The sequence below is a fragment of the Hylobates moloch genome, unplaced genomic scaffold (assembly GCF_009828535.3).
Source record: "Hylobates moloch isolate HMO894 unplaced genomic scaffold, HMol_V3 SCAFFOLD_8, whole genome shotgun sequence".
NCBI lineage: Eukaryota > Metazoa > Chordata > Mammalia > Primates > Hylobatidae > Hylobates > Hylobates moloch.
Window position 1 is genome coordinate 57,837,951 of NW_026652283.1, and position 23,728 is coordinate 57,861,678.

The window sequence follows — 23,728 nt, forward strand, 5'->3', positions numbered from 1 at the left end:
TCCACCTGTCTCAGCCTTCCAAAGTGCTGAGATTACAGACCTGAGCCACCATGCCTGGCCCATGTATTCTTTCCTTAACTGTTTGAAGACTGCTGATCATAGCATCAAAAGCATTTTTTATTTCTGTTACTATGTTTGTTTATTTCTAGGATTTCTCTTTGATTCTTTCTCATACTTTCTTCACTGAAATTACCTATTTGATCTTAAATGTTTTCTATCTTTTCCATCAACACCTTTAACCATATTAATCATCGTTATTTTATTTCATACATTTTTAACATTTAAACTGAGTGTCATACCTGAGTCTGGTTTAATGATTGCTTTGTCTCCTCAGATTCTGTTTTTCCCTGAATGCCTGTAATTTTTGGAGTTACTATAGAAATTCAAACAATGTAGTCTATTGCACTGACTTACTATCACATGGAAAATATTGGATTAAATTTCTAAAATTTTAAGCACGGTCCTATCCTTTGGCATTTCATAAATTTAAAGACTTTGGATCTTACAAATGCAAAACCAGTATGTATGTATCTAACCAGTGGTATGTATCTAAGCACAAACTTAATCTTGTTTTTCCTTTAATATATATTGAATCCATCCTTATTTCCAACCCTGTGACTCTACCACCTGCCTTTAGTTCAAGCTCCTGCCATTTAGGTTAGTTTATGTCCTGCCATTACTTCTTAATAGTTCTAGACTTGTTTATCTCGCTGTTTAAAATCTGTTAGTGTTTCCCCAATGGTTACAGAATAAGATCTAAACTTTATGTGACATCTAACAACCTTCTTCATCAGGCCCCCACCTCCCTCTCCAGCTCAATCACTTACTACTTGCATAAGCACATTTTACACTCCAGCAACATGAACTGCCTATAGGATCCTCAAACACCCAATGCTGGGTTTTTTGTTTGCTCATTTGTTTTCATCTTTGTGCTTTAGATCTTGCTGCTCACTGTTCCCAAATACCCCTTCCTGCACTTCTATTTGTTACATATGATAATGCCATTATACTGGAACTTTACACAGTGCTGAGTTTTGTAGCCACAAAAATATTAGAGTGTTCATTGGGTAGATAAATACCATTAGATTGATCTAGACTTACTTTTTTCCATTATAGAAATTATGTATATCACATCTCTAATGGGGGTGTTTTTCAAACTTATTTGAACTTTTCCAGTGGTAGGGAGCTCCTGCTTTACAAGGCAACCATTATATTTTTCAAAAACTCTAAAGTCTTACAAAGTTATCTCATAAGAACAGCCCTAATTTCTTCTTTCTATCACTTTGTAAACAGTATATACTTTAAAATGTGTAACATTTAGCAACTTGTAGCTCTGCATGCAGTAAAATTCAACATTTTCTGAATTAATTTTTACTGTGTTACGCTGACTTCATGTATTTTATTTTCATGGGCTGGTTTAAAATACAAGAATGGAAAGATGAAAGAAAAGATTAGTACATGTAAACTATAGAAGTTTAGGTAGCAACCCAGTCCTGAGCTTTCCATTTCATCGTCTTTTATTTTAAATTCTCAATATATTTCCATTTGCAGAGTTAACTCTTTTACTAAACTGTCATGAGCCATTTGTGTAATTCAAACTCCAGTACTGATTGTAATATCTTTTAACCAAATACATTTCACTAAAAATTAGACTTGTAAAAGTGTTACAAAAAATAAGGCTTGGCCAGGTGGGGTGGTTCACGCCTGTAATCCCAGCACTTTGGGAGGCTGAGGCGGGCACATCACCTGAGTTGGGGAGTTCGAGACCAGCCTGACCAACATGGATAAACCCTATCTCTACTAAAAATACACAATTACCCGGGTGTGGTAGCACACACCTGTAATCTCAGCTACTCAGGAGGCTGAGGCAGAAGAATTGCTTGAACCTGGGAGGCAGAGGTCGTGGTGAGCCAAGATCGTGCCATTGCACTCCAGCCTGGGCAACAAGAGCGAAACTCTGTCTCAAAAAAATAAATAAGGCTTATATGCAGTTATTCTCAATGTGCTAAAAAGCTTCCTGAGGCTAGAAATTTTTGTCATTTTGGCTGGGAACTTACACCTGTAGTTTCAGCATTTTGGGAGGCCGAGGCAGGCAGATCACCTGAGGTCAGGGATTTGAGACCAGCCTGGCCAACATGGTGAAACACAATCTCTACTAAAAAATACAAGAATTAGCTGGGCTTGGCCATGGGCACCTGTAATCCCAGCTACTCGGGCGGCTGAGGCAGGAGAATCGCTTGAACCCGGGAGATGGCAGTTGCAGTGAGCCAAGATCACGCCACTGCACTCCATTCCGGCAACATAGCTAGACTCTGTCTGAAAAAAAAAAAAAAAAAAAAAAATTCTTGTTTTTTTTATGTTGCTGCTCTCTGGGCCTCAGATGGGATCTGTTAAGTAGGTATTCAGTAAATTCTTTCCTCCTCCCTTCCCTCTCACTAGCCACCTGACCAAAAGCAGAAAAATACATCTTGGTTTTCCTTCTGAGTTCAATATTTGTAGATAGTTTCAACATGTGTATTAGTATTTTTCAAAGTATGGTCTATTGATCACCTGCTTTAGAATTATTAGTTACTTGGGGTAGGAATTAAAATTTTAAATATCTAAACCCTATACTTGTTATATTTAGACTTTCTAAAGGTGAGGACCAAGAACCACCTTTTGTATTTGTTGTTGTTGTTACGGGTTACATAATTCTCTCCTTTTGTTTTGTTAAGTAGCCTAGAATTGCATGGGAGAAGCAAAGATCCCATCTCTGTCACATCCAATTTTGAAGCCACCTGTGGAAATTTAGAAGTGCCATAGTGTTCCCATCTGGAAGAAAATGCCAAAGTGTTTCCAACAGTCACTGCCGCAGACCTATTCCTTCTTTATAGGAGTGATTAGGTACTGTCTCAAACCCTCCTGGGTGCCACATCAGGAGGCTCTCCATGGTCTGTTGGTCACTTTGGAAGATGTAGAGACTAAATCCAAGGGAGACATTAGATAATAAGCCAGGGTTCTCATCGGTCTCCTCAGTAGCAAAAACAAAGGCTGGAACATTCTGGTAGTGCTCATGATTAATTGGAACATGACAGCTGGAGTCAAAGATCTGCCTCCCGAAAGGTACTGTGTTCTGATGTTTACAGCCAAATTCCATAAAACATTGACTGATTTATTACAATGGATACAACTCAGAAATAGCTCATGGGAAGAGATGCATAGGGCAAGGTATTGGAGAGTGGCATGTGGAGTACACAGAAGAATAGGTCTGTGCTAGTAACTGTTGGAAACACTTTGGCATTTTCTTCCCAGATGGGTACCCTCCTAGTACCTCAGTGTTTTCACCAACGGGGGGGCCCTGGAACCTCCATTTTCAACAAACTCCCTTTGGGATTTATATATAATAAAGTGCTACAAAATATCAGTTTTTGAGCTCTTTTCTGTTTGTATATTTGCTTAATAAGAATTTGCTAAATGAATAAATTTTATCTGATTAAGTTTTCAAGGACCCAAATGACCAAAATAAGAACTTTTAAGACTCAAAATATAACAAATGTTAATTTAAATTAGGCAGTGAGTTTTTGGAGAATATATTCTGTACAACAAAAAAAAAAGTTAACTACAAAATACCTTTCCAACTTTGACATACTAACATCCTTATTTCCTTCTGGCTTTATCAGTCTTTCTAAGTCATTTAAGTCTAAAACCCCAGAATCATCATTGTTGCATCTCTTTATTTTCCATCTAATTATTCATCAAATATCAGTAATTCTTTCTTTGAAATGTCTTCTATATTTATCTTTGTTTTCGTTTCTGCTTTTCATCTCCTCATTTCTGTTCCTTACCCTTCCCCTTCTCTCGATTTACTTCTAACAGCTTTATGTCCCCTTCAGTCGGCCTTTAGGCACTACCAAATGTTCATCTTTATACAGAGATAATCAAACATTGCTTGTTACCTTTAGTTGACCCAGGTCTTTCAGAAAAGTTTTTTTCAAATTCAGCATTTGTGTGTACCTCTATCTGGTATATTTTGGCCAACACTAAAAATAAGGAGAAATTTTGATAAATATATTACGTGAACTTGTTATTTAATCTATTTCACTTCAGATATCTGTATCTAATTTTAAAATTATATTTACCCTTACTATTAAATATGATCCTTAAGAAAATTCAGTACCATTGAATATTTACCCTTATATTAAATATGATCCTTAAGAAAATTATAGGAAAAAGTACAATAGAAAAAAATACTCAAAGGTAACTCAGATTTCAAAATTTACTACTATTTAGAAAATTAGCCTTTATAATAAGTATAGAATAATGTCATTCCTGTATCTACTTCTTAACTGCTCTATTCCCTGATCTCATGTGTTTGCACTTAGACTATCATATCTAAACTATTTACATTCAGGATTTTCGATAATCTGATATAATGCTATCCATCTAACTTTATTTCTGTTTTCTAACACAGTTCACCTACTTCATTAAGAAAGTTTCTTCATTGTCCCATACTATTCTCATTCCGGCTTCTAAACTCGTATTTATGTTGTTCTTCATATTGTCTTGTCTGCTTATTTCTGCTTAACTAAATTCTCATCATTTTTTAGCCCAATCACTGCTTCTCTTTCCCTCTTTTAACCATTTTATCTCCTTGGTTTCTGGTTTCTCACAGCTATTGATAAACCTGTAGAATGCAGTCTACCAACTGATGTTCAAATTCATCTTGAATTGTTTGTTGTGCTTCATTAGTGTTGCCCCAGGTGCATTCCTTGCTTCAACTTGGAGAGCAAAAAAATACAAACACCAGCAGCTACCAGAGTTAAGAGCTATTTAGTTTTCTAGGAAAGAGGAGTTAAAGATTGAGTTAGAATAAAATTTAAGTCTGCCTAACCTGGAGAGCCTACTTTAATCAATTTCATAAGATCATAAATATACTGACTAGAATAATACACTAGTATTACTACTAGTACACGGTGATACTGACAGTACTAATATGATACTAATAGTACTATCATTGCCTGAGATAACTACCCTTTAACTGTAAGGAAATTAAGGTTATATAGTATTTTAGTAAAAGCAACTACCATTTATTTGTTTGGTGCCTGTAATATGCCAGTTACTCTTTGGTTACATGCTGTAAGGGAGAAAAGATTTTTCTCACCTGTTGCTTGATTCATGACGGAGACCTTTGTAAGTTTTACATGACATAGAGGTTTTACATGACACAGAAGGCTTCAGAAATGAAGACCCAAAGAATAGGTAAACTTGTGTATGTTTATGCTTAGGTTTGATGAAGAAATGAATAGTCTCATGGAGAAGTATGATTGGAGGACAAAAGGGTATGATCTAATGGTAATAAACTGGGGGCAACTTAGCAAGACCTGTTTGTTGAGCTTCTTCTCTGTGTCTCTGTCTCCAGAGATGAGGGCATTCCTTCCCTCCAGGTAAGGATAGGAACCTCTGTCAATGAGAGTCTTATGACCTGCTTCAGTGGAAGGGCAGAGAATTCTTTTATGACCTACTTCAGAGGAGAAGTATGGGAGAAGGTCTTCCTGCTTCTGCTGTTTTTTCAAATACCAAGGTGCCTATTTGGAGATAGTGTGTTCTGATCCCTAACAATGCTCTACGGTGTTTTCCTTGAATCGTCATAAAGATTCTAGCTAAGATTATCTGCTTTATATTTGGAGAAATTCAGTGTCTAAAAGGATTAAGCAGAACCAAAATTCAGATCCAGGTTCCCATGCCTTGAATGTATTGCTTTTTCTGTTACATGGTATTCCCCAAATAGTACTGAATTCAAGAATCAGCTTTACCAGAGTAGTCTGGAGGAAATTTGCGAATAGCTCTCTTAAATATGCAGTTCTATGCTCAGAGGAGCTCTTCTCAGTATTAATCAGCAACCCAGTCATTTTTTTCCCCTCATACTTGTCATTGTAAGCACATTGTTCTCAAGCTTTACTCAGACGATCATCTAGAGTCCAGAGATACTAACTGTTAACATGTGCTGCAAGTTGAAAGTGTTTAGAGATAATATTTGAGTGCAGTGTGGCAAGGATAATCAAGTTGTTTAGGGCCAGTTGGCGAGAAGACTTTGGAAAGCATTGAGAATGAAAGGAATGATGAATGTATGTGTTCTTTTGTATCTAAATCCTTCTTCTCTTGTGTATGTTCTTTACAGCCTTTTCTCCCTGAATAAGGATCAACTTGACTTTGTATGCTAAGTGTGCCTTCTTAATGGTTCTTTTCCTGTTATCTGAATCCTGATTTTGTATTTATCTTATTTGAATGCATTGAAGTATATTTAAGTGAGAATTTGATGCAGTTAGGTAATTGGAATATAAAAGACTAGTTAACAAAAGTCTTCTTAATAATGAAGCACACCAAAAATGGAAGCTGCAGGAACCAACCATGTGGACAAATGAAAAAATGCCTTTTGTCTACAGATTGCAGCGATCCTACATAAAATATGGAGGTCTCTGTCTGGCTTAGGACAGCTGGCTAAGTCTGATCGTTCCCCTCCATACAGCCTTTAAAACTGCCACTCTAAATACTTGGTTTCCTTGCCTTTTTATTCAGTATCTCTGCTGGTTATGAGTACTGTATTATTTATTAAATGGGCAACCAAGTAAAGTTACCTCTGTATCCATCTGAACTGGTTGTTGAGGTATCTTACGAGTTTTGAAAATAGGTGTTATTTGCTTATTTAAGGAACCTACAACCAGGAAGTAGAATGAATGTGGAAATATTATTCTTCTCTTGCCGAGCATGGTGGCTCACACCTGTAATCCCAGCACTTTGGGAGGTCGAGGCAGATGGATCACTGAATGTCAGGAGTTCAAGACCAGCCTGGCACCAACATGGCGAAACCCCGTTTCTACTGAAAACACACAAATTAGCCAGGTGTGGTGGCAGGCACCTGTAATCCCAGCTACTTGAGAGGCTGAGACAGGAGAATCACATGAACCTGGGAGGCGGAGGTTGCAGTGAGCCGAGATTGTGCCACTGCACTCTAGGCTAGGTGACGGTGCGAGACTTCATCTCAAAAAAAAAGAAAAAAGAAATATTATTCTTCTAAGGGGCCACATTGGCTTAACGAATTCAGGGTTACCAGTAAAGGTCAATACTTTAGATATGAAGGAGCTAATCAGAGATAGCTTCCATGAAGATTTTCTCATTAAGAAAGTGTTTTCCAAAATCCAGTTTATGTAATTTTTTAAGGCTGTAACCAAAGTTCAGAAATAACCATTTGCAGAGGAAAGCTGGCTGCTAAGTATTAACCTTCTTAGTACTGAATTCAAAATCTTGGTTTTTCCTGATGTGTGTTTTGCTGTAAGTTGTGGGGAGAGGTTGCTCCCACCTACCTCCCCTGCCTTCTACAACTTACGGCAACCACAGCTGGGTTTGTTTGTTTGTTTGTTTGTTTGTTTTTTGAGACTGAGTCTCACTCTGTCACCCAGGTTGGAGTGCAGTGGCATAATCTCAGCTCACTGCAACCCCCACCTCCCAGGTTCAAGCAATTCTCATGCCTCAGTCTCCTGAGTAGCTAGAATTACAGGCGACCACCATGCCTGGCTAATTTTTGTATTTTTAGTAGAGATGAGGTTTCAATGGCGCGGTGTCTCACGCCAGTAGTCCCATCACTTTGGGAGGCTGAGGCAGGTGGATCACCTGAGGTCAGGAGTTCAATACCAGCCTGGGTTTATTTATAACTAATTGTATGAGGATCCTTGTTTGTGGTTCTGAAATCCCATATTTCTTACCCTGAACAGTGTTTGCATTAGACAGTTGTCAAATGAGTAGCCATACTTTTCTAGGCCCTTTAGAAATCCACTGTTTTGTTCATTCTAATGAACGAGTTTAAGATTTTCTAAGGAAGGATACTAGTGGAGAAGAAAGAAGAGATTTGGGATTAACTGATTTTGAAAGTGTTCCCTTGTGATGAGGAAATCCCAATTCCCCAGATCTCAAATTGGGATTTTGTGTTTGGGGGGTGGGGGATTGGAAGGAGAGTGGGAATTTGGCCTGTCAATGCCATGTATATTGACTTTGGAACACTCTTTATCACTTTGGTTCTGTGGCCAAGCCTTTTCCTCTGATGATATCACTTGAAATCATACTTACAGGGAGATAAATAAAAGACCAAATTTTCCATATAACAAGGCTTTTAGGAGCCTAGGTTTATGACATTTGAAATGTAATGTATATTTATAATGTATGAGAACTGAGGCTCTCTTGTACATAGTCAATGACCACCCAAGACACCTTTCTCCTTCCTTCCATTTTGCTTTAATAAATTCAGGATGAAGCCCAGACATGTGATAAGCTTACTGGGTCAATATGATACAGATCAGCATTGGTATATTTCTCAGTTTTCACAAGTTGATTCCTGGCTTTGCTATTTGTTAGCTGTGTGTATGAATTTGGACAAGTTATTAAGTCTAAGGCTATGTTTACTCTTTGTAAATTGATGATAAAAATAGTATCTTCCTCATTGGGTTGCTATGCAGATTAAGTGAAGTAATCCATATAAAATTCTTAACTAAGTCACTGACCTGTAGTGCTCAATAAATATATGATAATGAAACAGTTTTTTAAGTGTGTGTGTGTGTGTGTATATATATATGTGTGTGTGTGTGTGTGTGTGTATATATATATATTTGTAAGATAGTAAAAGGAGACACAGATCTTAGAATCTTAAATCCACAAAGTTCATTTATTGTCCATCTTGCAAACACAATTCAGACAGTTAATTCACTCAACCCCCTTGGATTTTTTATAGAATGCAGGGAAGGCTAACTAACATTTTAGTTTAAAGAGCAAGACCTTTTATTGATAGATTGTAGTTTTGTGTTCATTCTTTCTTAGACATATTTATATATATTTTTACCAAGTCAACTCCGAAAGACCACATACTAAAAGAAAGGTCAGGGACAAAAAGAAACTATTAGGCTTACAAATGGCATTTAAAAACCTTTGAAGATGATATTGGAACCTGCGTTTGAATATCTTTGTATGGACTCTCACTTGGTTCCAAAATGCACTGTAGATTTATGTCTAGAATAAAGTAAAGAAACACTCTGGTCAAATAGGGGGATTCTCATGATGAATCAAACCCAGATAAGTGGCTGGGTGCGATGGCTCACGCCTGTAATCCCAACACTTTAGGAGGCTGAGGTGGGTGGATCACGAGGTCAGGAGTTCGAGACCAGCCTGACCAACATGGCGAAACCCTGTCTCCAAATACAAAAATTAGCTGGGTGTGGTGGCGCACACCTGTAATCCCAGCTACTCAGGAGGCTGAAGCAGGAGAATCACTTGAATCCGGGAGGCGGGGATTGCAGTGAGCCGAGACTGTGCCACTGCAGTCCAGCCTGGGCGACAGAGCGAGGCTCCATCTCAAAAACAAACAAACAAAAAAAACCCAGATAAGTGAAATGAATTTAACTCTGAGCTCCAAAAACAAAAGAAATTTGAATTTTAAAAGATGTACTAGAAAGTGCTTTAAATAAAAGAATGATTCTGCGTGTCAGGAAATCAACAATGGCCCAATAGGATGAAGTAACAAAATGTCAGCATGAGTGATGAAATTGGGCAATTGAATAGTATCACTTAACAAGGTGTTGAACAAAGAAAAAATTTAAGAATCTCTGTATCTTGTATCTGTATTTCTTCTCAAGGGCAAGGGAGAGGATGTTCCTAAGGCAACTATAGATCATGCATCAAAAGAAGGGCAAATTTATTTGAAATTGTTCTGTGGCTGCAGGATCCTGAGTGAAAATCAGATTTGACTATACACAGAGTCCATGACCTCCTACATGAGGAGAGAAGCTATTTTAGTTTTCAGGATGCAACTGCAGTACAAATAGTAACAGCCCACTCTGAAGAGAGAAAAAAAAAATGGAGCAAAAGCCCATTCTTTTATGTTTATAATCTTGATATGAAAAAGAGCTTAAGGCAGGTATGGTCTTTTATTTTCAGTGACATGAAATCATCTTTGTATGAGTGCAAATTAACACTCTCTTTTCTGGCAATAAGAAAACAAGACATTTGTGTTCATAAAGAGAATGCCTTTGTCCAAATAAGACAAGAGGCTCTTATGGAGAGAATATTAAGGAATTAACAGATATAGTATAGATCGTGAGTTTTTTTGTGTGAAGCCTAGTTACCTCAAATTTTTATTGTCTTTAAATTTATTTAAGGAAGGATATTTAAATTCAGCCATGTTTCTCACTGTTCTGTGCCCTCCAGGGAACTGTATTTGCAGATACTGTATGTTGTTCATAGTGATTTACCATTTCCATTTAATCAAATGCTTGTTAAAGGACTTAAATAGACATACAATTTAAACTTAGTGGGCACACTTTAAGAAGAAAATTCAGTGATTATAGGACAAATTGTTTAAGGCAGAACTGCTCATAACTTCGCTAGCCATCTCAGCTGCAGTTTCTGCTTTTAGAGGACAAATGTGAATAATATTTCAGTGTACTTTACATTTTCTATGTCACTAATAGTGTTCTACCATTTGAAAGGGGAACTAAACTTAAAAATCATCTTCTAGGCTTTTTTTTCGCCAGTAAAATTTTCAAGGAACTTACCTTCCTTTGTCATGAAGTTGTTTTAGGGGAGAAAACAGTTCTGATTTTTGTTGGCTTTTTTTTTGTTTTTGTTTTGTTTTTAGATCCTTATTTAGCAAGGTTGTACTTTTAAACATCTAAGGGTAGAGGGTGGGATATGTGTCATTTATTACCTTCTGTCTTGGGGTAATGTTCTGATTGAGAGTCCTGGAGCCAAGTTGCCACGTTTGCCTCCTATCACCATTAAGTATTAGCTGTAAGACTTTGGGAAAGTTATTTAACCTTTCTGTGCCTCAGTTTCCTTTTCTGTGAAATTAGATTAATAGTATCTTGCATGTAATATTCTGAAATAAAATTAGAAAATACATGGGAAGTGCTAAGAAAATAGTTGGCACAAGATAAATGATCAATCAGTAAATGTTGCTGTCATCTTTAACATGTTACATACTAATCCACATAACTGGACAACTGTACTTGTTTTTAGTTCATCAAATATTGTGCAATATGAAAATATATTCTCTGCATTTAAGTGATTTACAACCTAGTAAATAGAAATATTCATAAATAACTATAGTATGAACCCGAATGAAAGAAATCTTTATAAGATCATTACCCCTGAAATTATTGACCCTAGAGGGAAGAGGTTACTTCTAACTTGGAGAATGGTGGAATACTTTATGAAGATAGGGGCTTTTGAGCTGGGCTTCATAAAGATGTAAAGGGTTTCAGAATTCTTAAGACAAAGGGAAAGGAAGGTGCCTGGACAAAAGACCATAAACAAACACATCTGTTAAGTACCAACCAGGCAGTATACTAAGTGCTATCTTAATTTAAAATCATCATCATCAATCTTTTAAGGCATATATGCTTGAGTTCCTTTAAAAGTGAAATTGAGGCTCAGATTTGCCCAAGATTACACAGCTAAATAAGGGGTACAGTTGGAATTAGAACCCAGGTCGGGCTGGCTGTAAAACCTACACCCTTTCTGCTATACTGCAGAAAGCTAGAGAACAGTGTGACAAAGGTGCAGATGAGGGAAAGTGCAATAGATGTTTAAGAAACTTCTAATAAAGTGTCTAAGTAGGATGGTGGAGTAGGGACTTTACTGAGAGATGAGGCCAGAGTGTGTGCTAGATGTTATAGTCTTGAATGCCATACTGAGAAAAAAAAAAAAGTGTGGACCTTCTTCTGTAGGCATTAAATGCCTAAAGCCCACTGTGAAGATAATCCCATGAGAATATTATCATAGCAGTGGGTAGAGTGCATTGTAATGAGAGATTAAAAATAGAGAGTCTACTCAGGTAGGTTATTAAATAATGTAATTATTCAGGGTTTTTTTTTTCTGTGTTCAGTTTCCTTCTAGGGAATAAGAATAACAGAAAACACCCACATGTAACATTCATGTTTTTCAAGATGTTAAGGTTGCCCTCACATATTAAAAAAAAAATGTTTATTTGACGATGTTTCATTATATTCACTTCAAACAATAAGTTTTGAACTATGTTTGCGGATATAATCATTAACTTCTACCTTCTAGTACACAACTTAATTTTTTTTCTACTTTTCCAAGAATTCACTTATTTAACTTAATACATGTGAATTGAAGAGTTTTGTTAAGAGATAGGATTAAAGGAGATGACTCTAGGTGCCCAGGGAGGGGGAGGTGCGGTAAGAGATGACTGAAGGAATAGAACACTGGTGGGAAGCAAAGTTCTTTTCTACCTTCTTAGGTTCTCTGGCTAGGTCTGTGAAATAAACTGACAACTGATGGATTAACAGAAGAAAAGGCATACAAATTTATTTGATACTCAAAGTTTTACATGAATCAGCTGCCAGGGGTGGGTTGGAATAGTGGGGGATATGTCATAGAAAGAAAACCCCCAATGAAAAGGCTCGGTTTGGAGGTTTTTATACCATTTAGACAAGAAGACAAATTTAAAGGGAAGCGACAAGACAAAGGAAAGGGACTTTGAGCTTCTAGGAGTGATGAACAATAGGAAGGCAAATTTAATATATAAGAAACTAATGGTAGATAAGGGCTAGTTAGTGAGGTTTGTTTGTGCAGATTTTTTCTCAGTACCATCTCATCTTTGGTAATAATAATAAGGTTATTATCCTTTTCCTGGTATGGGAAGTAACTGGGGTACAGGGAATTCCTCTCTTTCACAAGAAGAATTTATTGTCTGTTTTCAGGCAGATAGGAAGAGAGCAGAAAGCTCTCCTAAGTTGCCTTCAGCTCAAAATAATCTTTCCACGAGAGTAGCACATTTTGGGATGGCATATTCTGATCTACAACACCAAAGAAAAACTGCTACTATCTATTTTTTGCATAAAGACGGTCACTGACTTTTGTTATCCATAAATAAAATTCACAGATAAATGAATCTTATTTATTTTCTAACCCTGATATGCTACAGTTTACATGCTTACCCCACCCATATTTTCATCTCATTAACTGATACATAAGCTGCTTTCTCCACACAATTTGTCATCATTCCAAAACCATTTTTTTTCAAATTTATTCCATGTGCATGACCGTGTCCCTTTGCCTAACATATCCGTCTTTTCTCCTGTGAAATTTCAAGTTTTATTCTTCCATTGTTCCATTTGTGACCTAATCTGTGAAGCCTTTCTTATCTTTTCCAGGTAAAGGATCACTCTCTTCTTACTTCCTCAGTTGCCCCTTTGCCTTTGAGCTCTATAATATATTCTTTTTTTTTTTTTTTTGGAGACAGGGTCTCACTCTGTTACCCAGGCTGGAATGCAGTGGCCCAATTAAGGCCCATTGCAGCCTTGACCTCCCAGGCTCAAGTGATCCTCCCACCTCAGCCTCCCAAAGTGCTGGGATTGCAGGCATGAGCCACCATACCCAGCCTATTTCTGTTAAAAGTCCATTTCCCCTGTTGGCCTATGGTCTTAAGATCAGACATCATGTCTTATTCTCCTTTGAAATTCCAGGACCCAGCACAATTATCTGGCATGTGATATCTACCCTAATGGACGGATAATGATGGATGAATAAAATGGCATGAAATTAATAAACTTCATGCCAAAGTCACTATTGTATAATGAAATGATTGTGATGATTGAAAGTTATTCTCTCTGTGAATCAATTGGAGCATTTCTTTATGTTTTAGTCAGGGTTCTCCAAAGGGACAGAAGTAATAGGACATGTATAGTTAGATCTATGAAAGGGTTTTTATTTGGGGTATTAGCTCACATGATTATGGAGGGTGAGACGTCCCATGATGCCAGGGAGGCCGGTAGCATGGCAGAATCTTAGGCTAGAGGCCTGAGAATTTGAGGGCCCATTGATGCAAGTCCCAGAGTCCAAAAGCTGGAGAATCTGGATTTCTGATGGCCAAGGCCAGGAGAAGAGTGTCCCAGCTCCAGGAGAGAGAAAGCAAATTCACCTTTCTGCTCCCTTTTTGTCCTGTCCAGGCCCCCAGCTGATTGGATGGTGCCTATCCACATTGAGAGCTGAACTTCCCCACTCAGTCAACCGACTCACACACCAGTCTCTTCTGGAAACACCCTCACAGACTTACCCAGAAGTAGTGCTTTGCCAGCTCTCTAAGTATCCCTTTACCCAGTCAAGCTGAAACCTAAAATTACCCATCACACTTACCTTGGACATCAGGAGTAGCTTTCTGGAGAAGCTTCTGTCAAAGCCAGTTTCTAATGGCTGAGTTAGCCAGGGACTTATAAAGGCCCTTTATAATGCAAACTTGACCATTTAGTGGAGTTGCTTTTGATGTTACCAGTACCATCTAATGTCCAAATCCAATAACATATTATTACTAAACAGTCTTCATTTCTTCATGATTTTTGACAATTTTGGCTTGCTTCTCTTTCTTAAACTCTTCTTTTAGCCTCCATAATAGTCTTCTGTTTTGCTTCCTGCCCCTTTGTTCATTTTGGGCTCCTTTGCTTGCCTTCCTTGAACAACTAAGCCAGAAGCAATTTTCCCTCACTTAAAGATCACTTATAAGATACATACTTTATGCCAGGCACTTATGTATGTGTCTGTTTGATCATAAAAACGGTTCTGTTAGCTCAGTTTTATTAGCATTGTTTTATAGTTAAGGAAACTGAGATTCAGAGAGGTCAAGTAACTTGCCCATAATGACAAGTTCAGAAGCGTTAGAGCTTTGAATTGAAATCTTTCGGACTCCAAAAACGTTTAATCTACTCTGTCACTCTGTCTATGTTTTGTCCGCCTGTTAATTTGACTTTAGGAATACAGATTGTCATATATAATTCTGGTCCATTTCCTCCTGAAAACCAGTTACTGGCATGTCCATGAATATAGAAAACTGTAAAATTGTTTTTTCTGTAAGAGAAGCCTACAGACCTCTCTTAGGTGATGAAGAGGCTTAGAATTGAATATCAAATTTGGCTTGCCACTTAAAACAGAATGGAGTCTCAAGTTGCAAGTAGGGTTGTTTGTTAAACCTGAAACACAAAACAAGATAAAGGGAGGATATAGCCACCAAATAGAAAACTTTTGACTCTGTACATTTTGAGAAAGCCCCGAAGATGTATTTGATCTATTATACAATTCAGGTTTACATTAATGATGGTAATTTACCTAGAAAGATTTCACACCTGATAATAGTTGACTCCTTAGGGAGATGAGAGACACTCAGTTTTCCCCTACTCTTTTGTACTATGTGAATTTTTACCACATGTGTATATTATCTATTCAAGTTAACCAATAAATATATTTTTCTAAATAAGAGAAAGGTATCTAGGTAGTCCTTAAGGAATCCATTATTTATTATCCCCATTTTTAATCCAACCATCTTGCTAAACTCTCTTATTAATTTAAATTATTCATTTCTATGTTCCTTGGATTTTTTATGCACACAATTAATTCATCCACAGATAATTAAAGTTTAATGTCTGCTTTTCCAGTACTTATACCTTTATATCTTTATTCATTTGCCTTATTTTGATGGCCAGAACATCTAATGTAATGTTAAATAAAAGTAATGGTATCTGGCATCATTGACTTGTTCCTCACCAAAGGGAAAGCTTTTAAAGATGTTGTCATTAAGTATGTCTGCACTAAGAGTTTTGTAGATACATACCCTTACAAAGAAGTTTCCTTCAGTTCTCAATGTGCTGAGAGTTCTTACCATAAATGAATGCTAAAGTATATTACTGCTTTTTTGTACCTATTTGACATGATGTAATATTTTTCTTTCAAATATTGATCTAGTAGGTGAAATTGGTTTTTTTTTTTGGTTTTTGTTTTTGTTTTTGTTTTTGTTTTACCTAATATTAAACCAACCTTACATTCGCTGGAATAAGCCCAACTTGGTCAAGATTTATTCTCCTTCTATGTTGTTAAAATCAACTTGCTACTATTTTGTTTAGGATTTTTTCACTTGTCTTTATGAATAACATTGGCCTGTAATCTTTTCCTTTTTTGCATTGTCCATGTCAGGTTTTGATTTCATGGGTATATTAACTTCATAAAGCAAATTAAGGAGTTCTTTCCTCCTTTGATGTGGAAAAATTTGTGTAATACGGAATTACTTCTTTCTTGAATATTGACTGAACTTGTAGATGAAGTCATGTAAGCCTGAGGTAGAAATATTTTTGACTATTGATTTATGAATTTAATACCTGTAGGATGATTCTTGCTTTCTATGTCTTCTTGATTAGTTGGGTAAGTTTTTATAGGAATTTTTCCACTTGGCTTAAATATTAAAATTTATTAACATAAGGTCTTTTCAGTTTCTTTTTTCTATAAAATTATTTATTCTTATTCTGAGGGAAGTCATCAATTTAACGTAATGCTTAACATTTGGAGAAATAAATTTTAAAAAAGGGTTATATTCTGATTTTGTTTAATAGTTTTCTGGTTAATAAAAGGAGGAGAAATGTAGGGTGGAAACGTTTATCATAGTAAATAGCAAGGTTTATGTATAAAGCCATCTTTATATTGAATGAGGAGAGAGGAATGACAAAAATATTTACCTTTTTCATAATTCAGTGCTTTATTTTGGGGGAAAATATTTAGCTTCATAGCTGAAATGGCTTTGATATTATACTGAATGGTTACAGAGATCTCCTAAATATAGTAGTGATAAGGAGTTTATATATTATGTTGGGAAATCAGAAAATATTTAAATCATGAATAATGACTTTTAATTGTTAAAGACCAATATTGAATTTAAAGTTAACTTACAAAATACGTATTTGTTCTTATGTGTTCCCAGCTTTTTAAAATTGATATTATTGAAATATAATTTACGTAAATATAAACTACATACATTTTAAGAGTATTCAGTGAATTTTTACAAGTATATACATCAATATAACTACTACCTTAATTCAGTTATAACAACATTTTCATCACCCAAAAAGTTACCTGCGTCACTTTGTAATCAGTCCCCTCCCTTCTCCACTATAAGCTACTACTAATCCACTTTATGTCATCATAAGTTAAGTTTTGCTTATTCTAGAATTTCGTATAACAGGAATGATACAGTATGTAATTTTTTGCACCTGGCTTCTTTTATTTAGCATGATATTTTGAAATGCTTCTGTTATTGCCTATATCTGTAGTTCCTTCTTATTAGTAATCCATTTTATAACTATGCAACAAATTTTGTATCTATTCACCAATCTTTAATATTGCACTTGTTTCCAGTTTTGAACTATTTTTAATAAAGCTGCTGTAAACATTCATAAATAAGTGTTTATGTGACTATATACCATCATTTCTTTTGGATAAATACCTAGTAGTGGAATTATGAGATTGCAGAGTAGGTGTGAGTTTAGCCTTATAAGAAACTGTCAAACCTTTTCCCATAGTTGTATTACATTCATTTGTCACTTAACAATGGGGATACGTTTTGAGAAATGCCATTAGGTGATTTGATTTCATCATTGCACAAACATCATAGAGTGTACTTCCCAAACCTGGATGGTATAGCCTACTATATACCTTAGCTATGTAGTATAGCCTGTTGCTCCTAGGCTACAAATTTGTACAGCATGTTACTACACTGAATAGTGTAGGCAGTTGTAACACAATGGGATTTGTGTATCTAAACACAGAAAAGCTACAGTAAAAATACAATATAAAAGGTAAAAAATGGTACACTGCCTAGGGCATTACCATGAATGGAGCTTGGCGGAATAGAAGCTGCTCTCGGTCAGTCAGGGAGTGAGTGGTGAGTGAACATGAAGGCCCAGACATTATTGTAGACTTTATCAACACTGTATACTTAAGCTACACTAATTTATTTTAAAATGTTTTCTTTCTTCAATAATAAATTAACCATAGCTTACTGTAACTTTTTACTTTATAATTTTAGTTTTTTTCACTTTTTGACTCTTTTGTAATAACTTTTAGCTTAAAACACAAACACATTGTATAGCTGTACAGATTTTTCCTTATTCTGTAAGCTTTCTTTCATTTTTAAATGTATTTATTTATTTTTACTTTTTAAACATTTTTTGTTAAGCTCGTCAACATCACTGTCTGCTACATCTTGTCCCATTGGAATGTCTTCAGGGACAATAACACACATAGAGCTGTCATCTCCTATGGTAACAATGCTTTCTTCTGGAATATCTCCTGAAGGACCTGTCTGAGCCTGTTTTACAGTAACTTTTTTTGTTAATAAGTAGAAGGAGTACAATCTAAATTAATGATTAAGAAGTATACTACAATAATCTCATTGGACCACCATCATATATGTGACCCATTGTTGACCAAAATGTCGTTGTGCAGTGCATGACTATATTTTGCACTCCTGCCAGCATCCTAAAATCATTCCATTTGTTACATATTTTTGCCAACACTTGATATTGTCACTTTAAGAAGAAGATTTAGTTGTTCTAGTAAGTGTGGATGGTATTTTAAAATTTTTGATGAAGTCCAATTTATCAGGGTTTTTTTTTCCTTTGTTGTACATGTTTTTTGCATCCTAAGAAATAGTTGCCAACCCAAAGATTTTCTCTGATTTTTTTCTTGAAGTTTTATTGTTTCAGCTTTTACATTTGTGTCTTAGATCTATTTAGAATTAATTTTTGGAATGGTATGATAGAAGGATTGAAGTTCACTTTTTTCCGTATATACAGTTGTTTTAGCACACATATGGTTGTTTCACATACCTGCAGTTGTTTCAACAGCATTTGTAAAAATTACTCTATTTTTTTTTTTTAACTTGCCAAGTTGTTTTGAAATTCAGTTGATTATGGATGGATCTGTTTCTGGAATTTCTTTTCTGTTCCTTTGATTTATATGTCTATCCTAATAATACTACACTGTATTGATTCCTAATGCTTCTATTAACAGTAGAACTTCAAATCATGTTGTGTAAGTCCCTAGTTTTATTTTTTCTCTTTCAAAATTATTTTAACTATTATAATGTCTTTGCTTTTTCATTTAAATTTTTGAATCACTTTGCCAGTTTCTACTAGAAAAGTTTATATGATTTTAATTGGAATTGCATTGAGCCTATAGATAATGTAAGAAGAATTGGCATTGTAACAATATTGAGTCTCTAGTCTGTGAACATGGTATAACTGTCAATTTATTTAGGTATTCTTTAACATCTCTAAGCATTGTTTGGTAATTTTTAATGTGTAGGCCGTGTGTGTGTGTGTGTGTGTGTGTGTGTGTACGGTTTGTCTCTAAATGATTCATACCTTTATGGTACTATAAATGGTATTTTTTTAAGTCTATTTGCTTATCATTTATTTTTAGTTTATGGTATAATTGACTTTGGTGTAATTGACTTTGTGTCTGACAATCTCGCTAAAGACAATTTATTTATTCTAGTAGCTTATTTTTAAGGTACATTAGGATTTTCCACATAGGCCATCATCTCTTTTGCAAATAAAGACAGTTTTCTTTTTTCAGATCCATATGCTTTTTCCTTTTCTTGACTGTCGCACTGGGTTGTACCTCTAATACAGTGTTGAATAGAAATGGTGAGAGAAAGCATGTTCACCTTGCCCAGTCTGAGAGAGAAAGGGTTCGGTATTTCACCACCAAGTATGATGTTAGTTGTAAGTTTTTCATAGGTATTCCTTATCACCTTGAAGAAGTTCCTTTCTGTTCTCAGTTTGCTGAAGGGATGATGAATGCTCTCAAGTGCATTTTCTGTGTGTTGTGATTACATTACTTTTCTTTGTTTTTTTTTTTTTTTTTTTTTTTTGAGACAGGGTCTCACTCCTGTCACCCAGGTGAGAGTACAGTGACACAATCACAGCTCACTACAGCCTTCACTTCCCAGGCTCAGGTGATCCTCCCACCTCAACCTCCTGGGTAGCTGGGACTACAGGTGCACACTACCACACCCAGCTAATTTTTTGTGTTTTTGATAGAGAGGGTTTTGCCATATTGCCCAGGCTGGTCTCACACTCCTGAACTCAAGCAGTCCACCTGCCTCAGCTTCCCAGAGTGCTATCACAGGCATGAGCCACCCTACCTGGCCTCTTCTATTCTCTTTACATAGTGAATTATATATATATATTTTTTTTAATGTTGAAAACCAATTTTAATATCTGGATGAATTCCATTTAGACATGATGCATTATTCTTTTTGTATATGACTGAATTATCTTTACTTGTATTTTGTTAAGGTTTTTTACATCTGTTTATAAAAGTAGTTGGTAATTTTATTTGTCTTTATAATGTCTTTCTCTGGTTTTGTTTGATTTACAAGGTGAGTTTGGAAATGTTCCTTAGTCTTCAGTTTTAACAACTTTTTCTTTCTTCTGTCATAATTGGGAATTTGTATCTTTCATAGAATTTGTTCATTTCATTACCTGTCAGTTTTATTGACATACAATTGTTCATAATGTTTATTTTCTAATTATTCTTTTAATATCTGTAGAATATCTAGTGATATCCCCTAATTTGTTATTGATATTGTTAACTTATTTTCTTTTTGTTAAGGCATATCAATTTTATTGATTTTTTTCAATGAATTAGCTTTTCATTTGAATACTTTTTTATCTTTTTCTGGTTTTATTTTGATTTCTGCCCTTCATGACTGTCGTTCTTGTACTTATGTCATGTGTAACTTGCTCTTTTCCTAGCTTCTTAAGGTGCAAGTTACTATATCATTAATGTTCAACCTTCCTGCTTTACTAATAAGTATTGGAAGCTGTAACTTTCTAGGCATTGTTTTAGGTGTGTTACACAAATTTTGATGTGTTGCCTTTTTATTATCTTTTAGTCCACAATGGTTTCTCATTTCCAACCCTGGGTTATTTGGGAGTATATTTTTAAATTTGCAAATACTTGTGGATTTTTCCAGATTTATTTTTGTTATTCTTTTGTACTTTAGTTCTGTTTCTTCAGAGAACATACCTGTATGATTTTAGCCCTTTAAATTTACTGTGATTTGTTTTATGGTCTGACACATCTTTCTTGCGGACTAGTACACATGCATTTGAAAAGAATGTGTATTCTGTCATTTAAATAAAACTTTCTGTAAATGTCAGTTAGTTCAGTTTGGTTTTTATGCTATTTGTTTAAGTCTTTTATATGGTTATGAATTTTCTCTCTACTTAGTCTTTGAATTATTGAAAGGTGACTGTTAAAAGTTCCAAACATGAGTCAATTTATTCTATTTAGTTTTGTCAGTTTTGGCTTTGTTTTAGATATATATGTGTATATAGGATTTTTTTATATAAATTGACCCGTATTTAATTATGAAATACCTGTTTTTATCGCTGATCAAATTTCTTGTCCTGAAGTCTACTTTTTCTGATATAGCCATTCCAGCTTTCTTATGATTAATGTTTGCATGGTGTATCTTATCTGTATTTTTATGTTTAAAGTGTTTCCTTTTTTTATTTTTTTAAGACAGGGTCTCACTTTGTTGCCCAAGCTGATCTCAAACCCCTAGTCTGAAACAGTCCTCCCACCTCAGCCTCCCAAAGTGCTGTATTACAGGCATGAGCCACTGCGCCCAGCCTAAAGTGTATTTCTTAGGGACGGCATAAGAGTTGAATCTTGCTGTTTTATCCAGTCTTATAATCTCTGCCTTTTAATTATAATATTTAGACCACTTACACTTAATTATCAATACAGTTTTATGTCTGTCATATTTTTTGTCTTCTCTAAGTTCCTATGTTCCTCATTTCCTTTCTTTTTTTTTGAGTATTTTTATAATATTTTATCTCCTTTACTAGTTTATTAGGTATATACTGTTTCTTGTATTTTTTAATGGTTTCTCTAAAGTTTATAATATGTTTAACTTTTTACAGTCTGTCTTCAGATTATATCATACCACTTTATAATGGAAGAATCTTATAACATTATACTTCTGTTTTCCCCTTTTATTATTTGTGCTTTTGTTGTCATGTATATTTACTTGTGTTTGTGTTATAATCACCTTAAAGAACTGTTATTATTTTTCCTTAAAATAGGAAATTATCTTTTAAAGAAACTTAAAAACAAGAAATCAAATATCTTTTATATTTATCTACGTAGTCACCATTTCTCACAATATTCATCCCTTATTTATTTATTTATTTATTGAGACAGAGTCTTGCTTTGTTTCCCAAGCTGGAGTGCAGTGGTGCAACCATAGCTCACTGCAGCCTCAAACTCCTGGGCTCAAGAGATCCTCCCCCTTCAGCTTCCCGAGCAGCTGGGACTAGAGGCATGCATGCATTACCATGCCTGGTTAATGTTTTTTTTTTTAATTTTTAGTAGCAACAAGGTCTTACTGTGTTGCCCAGACTGGTCTCAAACTCCTGAGCTCAGATGATCCTTCTACCTCAGCCTCCCAAAGTGCTGGCATTGCAGGTGTGAGCTACCATGCCCACCTTATCCCTTTTTTAGATCAGAGTTTTCATGTAGTATAATATTCCTTCAGCCTGAAGAACTTCCTTTAACAATTTCTTACAGCACAGGTCTGTTTGTGAAAAATTATCTCAGCTTTATTTTATCTGAAAATGTCTTTATTTTGACTTTAATTTTGTGTATCTCTCAGTGGATGGCTTTCTTGTTTCTCAACCTTTTTTTTTTTTTTTTTTTTTTTTTTTTTGAGATGAAGTCTCGCTCTTGTCGCCCAGGATGGAGTGCAATGGCTCCATCTTGGCTCACTGCAACCTCCGCCTCGCAGGTTCAAGTGATTCTCCTGCCTCAGCCTCCGGAGTAGCTGGGATTACAGGCGCCTGCCACCACGCCCAGCTAATTTTTGTATTTTTAGTAGAGATGGGGTTTCACCATGTTGGCCAGGCTGCTTTCGAACTCCTGACCTCAGGCGATCCGCCTGCCACGGCCTCCCAAAGTGCTGGGATTACAGGCGTGAGCCACTGCGCCTGGCCTCTTGTTTATCATCTTAAAGATGCTGTCCTGTTGTCTTCTGGCTTGCATTCTTGCTGATGGGAAATTGGTGATCTTTCTCTTTATGTAATGTGTCTTTGTTTCTTTGGCATTTCTACAGATTTTCTGTTTCTTGTCTTCAGCAGTGTAACTGTGGTGTGCCTTGATGTGGTGGTGTGCTTCTTTCTGCCTAGAAATTGTTAAGCTTCTTAGATTTGTGGATTTATAGTTTACAAATTTGAAACATTTTAGTCTTATGTTTTCATATATTTTTTTCTCTTCCTTCTTTGGGACTTATACATTTATTAGGTTCCATATTGTCCAATAGGTCACTAAGATGCTAATCTCTTTTTCCCCTCATGCTTTTTTCCTGTCTGCTTCAGTTGTAATTTTGGAGGTGTTACCAAATTTTTTGATGTTTTATTCTTCACTTGTCTCATCTGCTGTTATGTCCATCTCCTTACCTGCTTGTGGTCCAGAAATTGCCTCTCAGTAGAAAGCCAGGGTGATTATAGGACTCAGTTCATTTGTTTCTTTTCTCTCAAAGATCACAGTTCTGTACTGCCTGTGATCCAGTGGTATCTTACATATTTTTTTCAGTTTTCTAGTTGTATATGGTAGGAAAACAAATTTAGTCTGTTTACTCTGTTATGGCCAAAAATGGAAGTTTTTTCTTTTTATATATTCACGTATCTTATATTTAAATACATTGTATATACTTACACCTATACTAAAATTAACTTATATTTAAAATCAGTTACATCTATCTCTATGAATAAATCCACCAGTTGCTAAGTGAAAAACTGTTAATTTCTCAATTTGTCAGGATTTAATTTAATTTAATTTATTTATTTATTTATTT

The 23,728-nt window shown here is 35.5% G+C and overlaps 1 protein-coding gene and 1 non-coding gene across 5 annotated transcripts in view; both read left to right on the forward strand.

Annotated features, from left to right (window-relative positions):
• The window catches only part of COP1 (COP1 E3 ubiquitin ligase), a 257,894-nt gene that overhangs the window by 227,713 nt on the left and 6,453 nt on the right, over window positions 1-23,728 (forward strand). The window lies entirely within an intron of this gene.
• Window positions 6,365-6,506, forward strand: LOC116474020 (small Cajal body-specific RNA 3). The gene has a single exon (XR_004249562.1). It is a non-coding gene; the product is annotated as a small Cajal body-specific RNA 3 (non-coding RNA).